Source organism: Cryptomeria japonica, chromosome 3 (genome assembly GCF_030272615.1).
Source record: "Cryptomeria japonica chromosome 3, Sugi_1.0, whole genome shotgun sequence".
Taxonomy (NCBI): domain Eukaryota; kingdom Viridiplantae; phylum Streptophyta; class Pinopsida; order Cupressales; family Cupressaceae; genus Cryptomeria; species Cryptomeria japonica.
The window spans coordinates 153,222,746-153,235,608 of NC_081407.1; positions in this window are offsets into that span (position 1 = coordinate 153,222,746).

Consider the following 12,863-nt stretch of genomic DNA (forward strand, 5'->3'; position numbering starts at 1 on the left):
ATTTGAAAAATTTTAACAGTCAAGCAAACAAAGAAAATAAGTTTCGGCATACTTGAGCTTCCTAGGTTGTCTCTTCAGGTTTAATCTAGCATTCAGCCTATTCTAAGGTCTTACACAGTCCATCATTGCTTCATACCTCATTTTACATTCACATTTGTCTAAACTTGAGTCAAAAGGTCACTTGCTTGTCCTCATCATACTTTGTCAACACACTACATACTACTACACTTTGCTAAGTGGTCCCTCATCAAGGTTTCTTACCTTTGGGTCTCATTTGGTCTTACTTAGAGTCAAGGTCAGCTTACCTCATCAAGAGAAACTATCCTCTCTTTGGAAGTCACACCTACTCTACTACTTACATACTTGGTCTTACACTTTGGACATTGCAAGTACACCTCAAGATTCATTTACACTCCATACAACTCTTGGTCTTCCATACTCTTGTCATTTTCGTCTAGTTTCTCACATATTGGTCTAGCACCTAGTTCATGGTTGAAACCCGCCTTCAAAAATCTAAGAGAATAGCTAAAGAAACTCAAGAATCCGTAAACATGAGTTCTTATGAGTATGACAATGATGTATTCTACAATCCTGAGCACACTACATTACCAGACATGAATGTTTATAGACACAATCCAAATGTGGAAAGCGCAAACACTATACACAACGCTACACACAATGACACAGTGGACAATTCTTCAATACTATCAGCAGACATACAAGAATCTATAATGGACCCACAATTCAATAGATTGGTTGAAGAGATAATGAGGAGAGATCGTCAATACTTTCTAAACATGATGGCACAAAGTGGAGCCAAAATACCGCATGATTTTGACTTATCTCAACTTATGGAAAGTAGACCTTCACAACACACTCAACATAACATGGATCAAAGGAGACCAAATAGTGGAGGACCAAATAATATGATGCCGAAGGCACCATCAGTTTTGCTTCAAAAACCAGCACTCCCACATACACAAGCTCAAGCATATGATACTTACACTCAAAGACCATCATGGAGGCCTTATGCTCAAACACATGCTCAAGATATGGGTCAATTAAGACAAGTGGATACACAAGGACATCCTCAAAATTTTGACACAAGGAGACCCCATGTCAAAATTGGGGGCAACACAATGGAAAATGAAAGGCCTATTGAATATGGTTTGTATACGCAAAACAGATATGGGGTCCCTCAACAAGAAGTTATGCCAAGTGCTCCATATATGTCGCAACAATATAGACCTCCATATGGACATGTCTACGATCAGTATCATCCATATATGCAACAAGTTCCTCCTCAAATGGGTGTTTCAAACATGGGATATGCTACAAGAAATCCATCTCCTCCCAAAAATAATTTGGAGCAACAAATTAGAGATCTACAAAAGAAAGTGGAAGACATGGGCACATCAAAACCCACATATACTATGAGAGATATATGCCCCTATCCCTTCGATAAGAGCATTCCAATGCCTCCGTTTCCTCCGCACTTTGTAACACCAAAATTTGACAAATATAGAGGGAGAGGAGACCCCAAGGCACATATAAGACAATTCTTCACAGCTTGCATTGAGGTAGCCGCAGAAGAAACATACTTAATGAGGTTGTTCCCACAGAGCTTAGGAGATCAAGCGATGGAATGGTTTTCTCAATTACCTCCCGGTATTAAGTCATGGGGCGACTTGGCAGAGGCATTCATTCAACATTTCTCTTACAACATTGAAACAAATGTCTCAGTTACTCCCTTGTGCAATACGAAACAAAAGGAAGGAGAATCTTTCGCAACATTTTTACAGAGATGGAAAAACTTAGCTAGCAGATGCTCTTGTGAGATCCCGCAAAAACAAATGGTGGAGATGTTCACACAAAACGTTAATAAAGCTATTGGCTATGATCTCAGAAAAGCTTGTTTGTCTACATTCAAGGATGTCATTGAAAAGGGCCTAGCAACAGAAAAGGTCTTAATTGAACAAGGAGTTATCAAGCTATTCAAAGAAAACAAAGAGGACTTCAAAGGAAAGGACAAACCAAAATTTTGGAACAAGAACAAGAACACGGTTAATGATGATGTTGTTGATGCCAACACAGTAAGACCAAAGTTCGTCTTTTCTGGATCAAGTTCTACCAACAATCAAGTGAACAATCAAACGGCTGCTAAACCACGAAGGAAGTATACTCCATTGGGAGAACCACTTGAATCAGTATTCAAAAAGCTTGTAGCAAATAAAGTGATCACGGTCCCAGATTTTCCTCCATATGAACCAAAGGTAAAACCGAATTGGTGGAATGATGATGAATTTTGCGAATTTCATAAGAGCAAGGGTCATAAGACAAGTAATTGCCATCGATTGAAAAACATTGTGCAAGATCTCATTGACAGAGGAGATATAGAGATTGAGGGACATTCATCTAACCAAGAGCATGAGGTGTTTAAGGAACCATTCCCAAAACATGACAAAGGAAAAGGCAAAGTCACAGATGATCAAGCCAATTACACCAGAGCACCTTACAATTATGATTCTACCATCAATCACATCTCAATGGACAATCATATCTCTACCATTACTATCAAAAATAAAAATCCTGAGAATCCTCCTCAGCGACCTAAAATTGTCCTAAAAGGTGTGGGATCTTCATCCGAAGCTACCTCCGAATTTCATGTTACAACCCGTCGAGGTAAGATTACATTGTCAGGTGCCTCCACTAAGAATACCAATCCTTTATCTACCAAGCCTGAGTACGATCTTGTAGAACAACTAGGGAAGACACCCGCGCTCATTTCCATACTTGAGCTCTTACGCATATCCCCCGCTCATAAAGCTATTCTTGACAAAATCTTGAGAGACACTACCGTTCCTACTGATCTGAACGTGGACCAGTTTCAAGCCATGGTGGGATACCTTTCCATTCCACATTCCCTTACATTCATAGAAGCTGACGACACCTTCGTAAGTTAGCCACATAATGCACCATTACACATTGAAGCCTTCATACATAAACATCAAATAAAGCGAGTCCTGATAGATGGAGGAGCAGGTCTAAACATTTGTACATTGAGCACCATTAAACAATTGGGATATTCTGACAAGGTTGTGAATTCTACAAACAAAATCACCATCAAGGCATATGATGATGAAGAACGTTCGTCCAAGGGCACAGTCACCTTACCTCTCAGAGTTGGGCCAGTTACAAAGGATGTGGTTTGTCAAGTACTTGATCTAGATCTCACATACAACATATTGCTAGGACGTCCTTGGATTCATGAAATGAGGGCAGTCCCATCTACATATCATCGATGTATCAAGTTTCCACACAATGGAGTTGAAGTGACCGTCAAAGCAAATCCAAATCCATTCATATATTGCAACAATCTGCAACCTAGATCAGAAATAACAATTCCAGCCAATCGAGAAGCTGTTCCATCTTCAGCGTATGTGGATCCAAAATCCTTGAAACCTTCTACATCAAAGCAAACAGAGATCAAACAAAAGTTCAAGTTTAAAGACATGGGATGTGGGGAGTATATCTTTCATGTTGATCAACTCCCACTATCTCCTAAGGTATTCAGTCGACATGAACAATCTATAAATAATTTGCAAGGAATTGGGTACGAAGCACCTAGTGTTGTGGCTACTAAGTCTGAATGCAAATCTCTTCTAGTGGTGCAAGCATCTCTTGATATCAATAGTTCTAAGAGTGGTTCCAGTGAAGAATCTATTGAGCATATCGCCAACCCTCTTGAGAACTCACATAGCCTTACCATTTCATCCACTCATTCCATTTCCACTTTGCTCCCAAACTTGGATCAACAAGAATTACAAAAGCCCTTACTCATTGGGGATCACAAATCAAGCTTTGAAAAGAAAAATCTAAAAGTAAAAACTAAAGAAAAGTCCTTTAGTCCAAATCAAAATCAAAAGCTATTGGACTCTGCAAAAATCAAATTCAAGGATAAAAATCCTATGAAAGGAAAAGAGAAAGAGTTGATATCCCCTAATATCAAAATAACTGGGGGCAAAAATTCTACAATTGCAAGTCAAAAAGCATACTTGTTGATCTTAAGTCTCCATCATGCTATCCTACTTTCACTTCTTTTCGCAATCATAAGCCTTCATCATTCATCCACTTGTTCCACACATCCTTTTCCTTCTGGCGATACATCATGGACCTTTAATGGAGCTTCCTTGAAGGACTTTGTTATCAGAGATGCCCAAACTTCTTCAGGTGACGCGCATATGGGCCTGTGTAGTCCACACACTAGTAATTCTATCTCAGTTCCTTTATCAAGGAAGACAGTCACTCAAACTACACATCATTCAGTCAAGGAACAATGCAGTTACAATCACAAAGTCAAGCCTCGCACATTTGAGGTAGGTGACTTGGTTCTCAGAGAAAACCCCAAGAATCAGCAAGACAGAGAGAAGAAGAGCAAGTTCGAACCAAATTGGCTTGGTCCTTACATCATTACAATGACATATGGATCTGGGGCATATCAGCTCTCAACTACAGAAGGTGAACCCTTAGAGGATCCTATCAATAGCATGCACCTTCGCAGGTTCTACACATAATTTTCAGAATATCCTAATTCAAAAATACAAAAAAAATCAAAAATTTTCAAAAATACAATAAAAAAAATTATAAAACAAAAAAATCGTTACTTGGTGAAAACCTGGCAAACAGGCGCCTTGTGACAACAAAAAAATTGAAAAATCGAGAAAAGTAAAGAGAAATAATTTCGTCCAATGGTGAAAACCACTTCGGTGGCGCCCTGGGCAAGTACCATGGTGAAAACTGGGTCACCAGCGCCATGCGTAGAGACATTGCTCCTCTCTCCTTCAGGATTCTCTTTCATCCTTTCACTTTGCACACACTCACGACCAATTCATCCATAATAAACTTACCCAGTCCCATCATGGCTTGTTATTGATCTACCCAAGATTGGTTAGCCATTCATAATAACCTCCCTTTTCACTCCCTTTCCATCCATAATAAATCAGATCCTATCTGTGACTACGGCTAAATCCTACATCTAGTAATGGGTGTGGAACTGAGAACATCACATGTTTCGAGGAATACAGTTTCTTCCAGCTTCCTTCAAGTCTATCTGCGCACAATCCGCAATAAAGCAACATCTGCATCACCAGTCCACAATAAAGTTCCATCTTCTCCACAATAAAGTATCAGTTTCATGGATTCAGTCAGTTTCAAATGAGACACAGCAGCAACAATGAGCTTCAACCAAATCAAATCTTTCAACAGACTCAGACAACATATGGTTCAGTGCTATCTATCCTTTTTGTGAAAGTGAACATTGTGACCACAATCGAATAAGACTTAAACAAGTGACAAGAGACACTAAACTTGAGGACTACAGTGGATGTTGGTGTCGAGTCTTAGTTTTCTTTTGATTTTATCTTTTTGGTGACATGTCTTTTAGCTTTTCCAGGATGTCTTTGACTAGAGATTCTATCTCCAGGATGTCTTTGACTAGAAAGGCGAGGATGGGGTATCGTCACCTATTTGCATTTGCTATCTGTTGATTGTCTTTTAGTAATACTATGACTTGTCCAAGGATATGAGGACACTGTGAGTCTAGTATGAACTGGGGCATTCCTTGTTTGTGACTGTATTATCTCCATGCAAACAGGTACAATGACTTTCTGGGCTGAACAAATGCCTCGATTGTCATAACCTATTCTGCCATAATAAAGCTCAATGATGATAACACACAAGAAGCTCTTTCACGTTCATATCTTCTGTCTTCCATCCCCCTTCTTGATTGACTTCCATTGTCCTTCTCGAGTCCACGTAGCCCGCTGTCACATGACTGAGTATAATGACACACCAAAAACATTTGCATTTCATATAGTTACACCTACATCACCACATATAAGCATTTCATACATACATATAGATATCACAATTGCATCACATCCTGCATACAACACATGTTAGCACATCTCACATTTTCATTATGAAAATAATCATTTGCATTATCATATTCATTTGCATTACATACATTCACATTTGCATCATGCATCACATATACAACATAAAAGAACAAAAATATATTGCATTGCATCATATAAGCATCCATATCATAAAACATGTATCACATAAGAACATTTCATCACATAGGTACACATGCATATAGCTGCCACAAAAATGAATCATCTCTCATATATAATCAAAATGTGTCATGATACAATGATGTCAAAAAGACTCATATGGCTACAAAATCACCCGCAGGTGTCTACAATACAAAAATGGTACAATACTGATACATAGGGAGCCCTCTAAGGCTATGATGAACTCCCTCCCTCGGAGCCGCCTGGCCTCGACGGAGTTTGAGCCCTAGAAGGACCCACCCCAAGATCAACTCTCCTGGCCCCTGCGTCCCCTGCAGCCACCCCTCGTGTCGTCCTATCCAGACAGAGGAACCCACTGATAACTCCTGCCAACACTATTGGTAGTGCTAATCCTGTCCATGTCATGGTATTCCATGCCACATGTCCCACCCTCATCCCTAGTCCTGGATCCTAGAACACTCATCTCAGTGCATCCCTATCTCCGTCTCGATCATAGGGTACTAACTCCCCATCAATCGGTATCCGCAGAATCCTGTATACATCCTCCAAGGTGACTGTCATCTCACCCATCGGCAAATGCAAACTACAAGTCTCTGAGTGCCATCTCTCAGCCAGTGCAGTCAACAATCCCATGTTCACCCGAAACTCAGGCACATACAGAATGTATCTCAATCCCATAACCTCAATCGCAGCTCAGTCCTCGGCTGTCAACTCAAGTCGCAACCTCTGAGTCGATGGGAATCTCTCCCGTGACTCCAGCATCGGCAAGTACTCCTGCAGTCAAGCAACTCAATCATGTCAGTTATCGTGGCATTCACTGTTTATCACAAAATGCTACTCGCTATCTAAATGCACATAGCTATTTATCCTAGTGACACTCACTATTCATCACAAAGTGTTGCTATCTATCCTAGTAGTACTCCCTGTTCATCACAAAGTACTATGTGTGTGACACTCACTGTTCATCACAAAGTGTTACTCACATTTGCACTCTCTGTTCATCACAAAGTGCTGCTCATATTTTAGTACTCCCTGTTCATCACAAAGTGCCTTGACCTATCTTAGTCTTCCCTAGAGGACCTTCTTAAGTGTATCCTCTCAGCAGCTTATCCAATCGACAGCATATGTTCATCACAGAACTGCCGATTTGACCTGGAAGACATAAATGCGCATTTATTACATTACCTAGTATGAGTTAATGACAACAATAAATGCATCAAAGTATGAGGAGGTTTTGTGGTACTCACTGGCTCTCCTGCCTCCGTTGGCCTCTAGAATCGGTGAACACGGTCGAAACTGTGAACAAAAGCCATCATTGCTGACTGTTGCTGCTTTATTTTCGCTTTGCACTATGCTCTTGTGACGGTGTAGATGACAATGAGGATGTATTTTCCCCCGTGGTCTATCTTATAGATTGCCCTAGCTCTCATTTCCCGAGTCAGTCTTCCTTATCCCGTGACTTTGTCACTTTATCCAATCAGTCCATTCTATCCCGTCTTTCTTATCGAGAGATTGTCTGCAATCTTTTCAGACATTTTCATCCAATCTCTCGAGGGGGCATATAATTCCCATCTTGGGGCAACTCTGTATCAGTTCATCTTATCTTCTTTGAAACAACGCGACAAGCCGCATTGTCTCAAAGAGGGGCAAAATGTAGACACTCAAAATTGTCATGTCTAATTAAATAAATATTTTATTTATTTAATTATCTAAGCCTAATTCTTCTATTAATTAAATAAATTTTTATTTATTTAATTAATTCATTTATCCTCATCTAGCCTTATTTCTCATTTAAATAAATACATTTATTTATTTAAATTATCCCTTTCCTAAATTAAATAAATATTTTATTTATTTAATTGTCCTACTTCTTCTATTAATTAAATAAATCTTTATTTATTTAATTAATTCATTATCTTTTTCTACACATGACACATGTCATTCATCTCTTAATTCCTACACTACCTACCTCTTTCATTATTTTGGTATTTCTTTTACTTACCCTCTAATCCTAGCCGACCTCTCTTTTTACACCTCTCAATCTTAACCCTCCATTTCTTATTGTGTCTTCTATTTAAGGAGATGCTTTCTTCATTGTCAAACCCTAATGACACATGCTAATGACTAATTTTGGAGTACTTGGCTACACTACGATCCTACTTGCAACCACATTCCGTTATTTGTTGAGCTCTTGTGCATACAAAAATCTAAGAGCAAGCATATCAAACAAGATCAATGGAGATAGGAAGAATGGAGATCAAAACCCTATTGGACATGTGATGGTATAATCTTTGTGATTTTGAGTTATTTGCATTGTCTTAGGTAATCTTCATATGTTATGGTGGATCTTTGTTCATTGTTAGGCTAGGGTTTAGTGGTTGGATTCATTTAGCCTTTCAATATTGTTGTTTATTGTTATCCATTTTCACCATAAACAGTGTGAAACTGAAAAGGAAAATCCAATTGATGTTGATATGCAAAGTGTGTTGTTAAGTGGCACCAGAAGCAGTTCTGACATTGCAGTTTATTTTTCAGTGGTGGATTCTCTTTTCTTTCTTCTTCCTTTGACAGTGAGCTAGCCTTTGTAAAAATCACCTTAATCGATGATATATTGAGAACTAATATTCTTTGTGGTTTTTCCTTTTTTGGGTTCTCCACGACATATCCAGTGTTTTTTGTGTGATCTGTTTTGTGTATGTGTTTTCATATTATATCTATTCTAATTAGTTTTGTTGGTCATTCTGGATTCATGAAAGAACAAAGGATAGATTTAAGTTGTCAACCGATTCACCCCCACTCACAGTTTCCTAGATATTTAACAATTGGTATCATAGATTTGATTCCTTGGAAAAGAACTTAACCACTTGAGATAGATCCTGATCCGATGGCACACAAATTAACCATTCATATCTTTGAAGGATCTAACTATGTCTTCTGGAAAGTGAAGATGAGAGGTTACCTGATCTCCTTGGGCTACAACACTTGGAAAGAAGTAGAAACTAAGTATTTACAATCAACAAATGGTCCTGCCACTCTAGATGAAATTCAAGCATATGAAGAAAATAAAAAGGTGACGTATGCTATCTTTAGTGCTTTATCAAAGATTGAATTGACAAAGGTTATTTCATTGAATATTGTTTATGAGGTTTGGCAAAAGTTGAAGGATATCTATGAAGGAAATGACAAAGTTAAATTATCAAAGAAGCTGACAGGTAAGCGTAGATATGAGAACTTGAAGAAGGAAGAAGGAGAAGATATAACAAGCTATTTTAGAAAGTTGACAGTACAATAAATGAAATCAGAGAACTTGGCGGCACCTTAACAAATGAAGACATAATTGAAAATATTTTGATGTCTCTACTAGAAAACTACAATGATAAGATCTCTGTTATTGAAGAAACTTATGATCTGAAGAAGTTTACTAGGGAACAACTATGGGCAAGTGCACCAAGATGGGGGACCAAAAAGATGCCAAATATTTTTTTGGCCCTAATCAAGCCCTTTTGCACATGCCAAATAGGCTTGGCTTGTCAAACCTAAGGGTTGGGCATGCCTAATGTATTTGGCGCATGCCAAATATGGTGCACACCAAATAAGGTGAGCACCAAATTTGGCGTGTGCCAAATGCATTTGCATTTTGGCAAGTGCATTTTCAATTTTGAAACTAAAAATTATCATTCTCTTTCATTTCCTCTCTCTTCAAATATATAAGTTATATTTTATGTCTATATTGTCAGGATGTTTGAGAGTGGTTTCAGATCTCTAGGAGTTATAATGCAGATTCTAGTTTTAGAGAATTCACATAAATTTTAAACTTAGTTAAATTTTCATTTAGCATGCTCGTATCAACATTCTCTCTCTCTGGTCTCTCCTCTTTCCCTTCTCTCTCTCTCTCTCTCTCTCTCTCTCTCTCTCCCTTCCTCCCTCTCTTGCACTTGGGTTTTCTCTCCCTCTAGTTTCTCCCTTAACACCCACCTTCCACTTTCTCTTTCTCACTCCCCCTATATCCCTCTCTTCATGTCTATCTCTCCCTCTTTGTGATAGAATTAAAGGCAAATTCCAGGGCAGAGAGAGAGGGAGGAAGGACTGCGTAGAGGGAGAGACCTAAGAGAGAGAGATCAAGTGGGAGAAATGAAGGGAATGATTGATGGAAAGAGATGGATATATAAGGGAGAGAGGGAGGAAGGGATGGAGAGAGAGAGAGAGAGAGAGAGAGAGAGAGAGAGAGAGAGAGAGAGAGAGAGAGAGAGAGAGAGAGAGAGAGAGAGAGAGAGAGAGGTTGAGGCAAAGAGAGAACCCAAGTGAGAGAGATGGAGGGAGGGAGGTAGGGTTTGATGAAAAGAGACAGAGAGACCTAAAAAAGCATAAAAATCATGAAATGTCCTAAAAAAGCATAAAAATCATAAAATGTCCTTAAAAAAGCATAAAAATCATAAAAAAGTCCTGAAAAAATCTTTAAAATCATAAAAAGTCTTGAAAAACCCCTTTAAAAACTAAAACATTTATAAAACCCTAAAAAGATAAAATCATGTAAAAAACATTGCGATGACATAAACACTTTGATCAAGCATGCAACTTTGCACTTCAACGAACTCATGACATGACGAGATTACGATTGAGCAAACATAACAACATTTGATCGACTTATAAACCCAAACACATTAAATGTGATCAAAAAATCATCCGGCATGAAACATATTGTTTGTTTGTTTGCTTATTTTCTTTTTATTGTTTTTGGTTTTCTTTTTTGGTGACATGTCTTTTAGCTTTTTTGGGATGTCTCTAACTAGAGATTTTATCTCCAGGATGTCTTTGACTAGAAAGGTGAGGATGGGGCATTTTCACTTGTTTGCTTCTTGTGGATTGTTCCTTAGTAATATGATGACTCGTCTTAGGACAAGATCATTTAAGATCATCAAGGATATAATAGTCTAATGCAAACTGAGACAATCCTTCTTGTCTGTTGTGTTTTCTTTCATGCAATTGGTATGATGATTCATTTGGGTTTTATCTATATCCAGATGAGCTTTTCCATTTTCCATAATAAGCTTGATGATGACTTTAGCATTTCAAAAAGAACAAGAATTATCATCACCTTCATATCCTCTTTCTCATCACTTTTCTTCTTTCATCACCCCTTTCATCTCTCTTTTTTCATCATTTCTTCCATCATCTTCTTCATTCTTTTTATTGCAGCGAGATCAATCAAATGCTTTATCCAACTTTGCATGTCTCTGAATCTTTAATCATTTTATCAAATCAATCAACTTGCTTCTTGCAATCTCAATGCTCCTGGATCAATCAATCCTTGGATCACCTTATCTTGCGCTAGCATCAATCCTTATCAACTCATTCAGCTAATCAATCGGGCTATACTATTCATTTCCATCAATTGTTCAATTACGCCTCATCATCTATGCATTTCCATCAAATGTACATCTCAACTTAATCACTTGCACAATATCAATTATCCTATCTCCTTTTCATAATTATCGAAAGATCAATCTCCATCAATCTATTCAATCAATCTCTCGAGGGGGCATAGCCAATCAATCATCACCCTTACCAGGATATCTCAGGGGCATATATGCAAAATGTAGACACATAAAATTTGTCATCTTAAGCCCAGGTGGATCCACTTTATTTTTCATGTATTATCCACTATTAATATTTATCATTTATCATCATTTATTCATTATTAATATTATCATTAATATTATTCTTATATTATCATTAATATTATTCTTATTTTATCATTTATCCATCATTAATTCATTAATATTATATATATCATCAATATCAATATTACCATTTATCCATTTAATAATGTTAATATTCTATCATTTACCATTAATTAATATTATTATCATTTATCATCTATTATTTTATTTAATATATCCATCTTCATAAACAAATGCATAAGCATCTACATGACTCATTTATGCTTCCTCCTCTACCCAATTGCATCCACCTTGTGCATGTGGGATTAAAACTTTCATCCACCTTATGCATGTGGGATTAAAACTTTCAAGCCTTATTATTTATCCCATATTCATCCCACGAAGAACATCTATAAAAACCAAGCTTCTCTCTCATTCTTTCATCCATTATCTTGACATCTTGAGTACATATATGTTGTCTTTGCTTTTAAGCATTTACCTTTTATCCTTTTCATCTTGGTTTTCTCATAATCTAGCTTTTAATCATTTTATTAGTTTAGATATTTTTATGTTGCTATCAACATAATTTCTATAATTTATAATTTATCATCGTAAATTAACTAATTACTAATATTAGAGACATTTAATTTATATTTAACAATTAATTAGATCAATAGAATAATAGAGCAGCCTAAAAGCTTATATAAAATGATAGAGTAATGACAAGTAAAATAGTTCAACATATTTTGATTTGTTAATTTAAGTTTACAAAGTAATTTATTTTTTATTAAGTAGAAAAGAGACTCAACCCATTACACATTAGAATAAAAAATAATTTCTTAATTATGACAAATAAAACTATTTCTAAAATTTAAAAAAATCACCTTTTAAATAAATAAACTATATCCAAATTGATTTCTCTCAACAGCTACATATATAAGCTATCTATATGAATCCACTCCTCTTCTTGATGATGGATTGCACAACACCACTATCTACTAATTCCACCCATATTTCTAATATTTCTAGAAGGTTCCTTTTCTGGATGATGAAATGCTGAGCATGATTATGAATTAAAATTCAAAAGATGACAATGAAAACCATCATC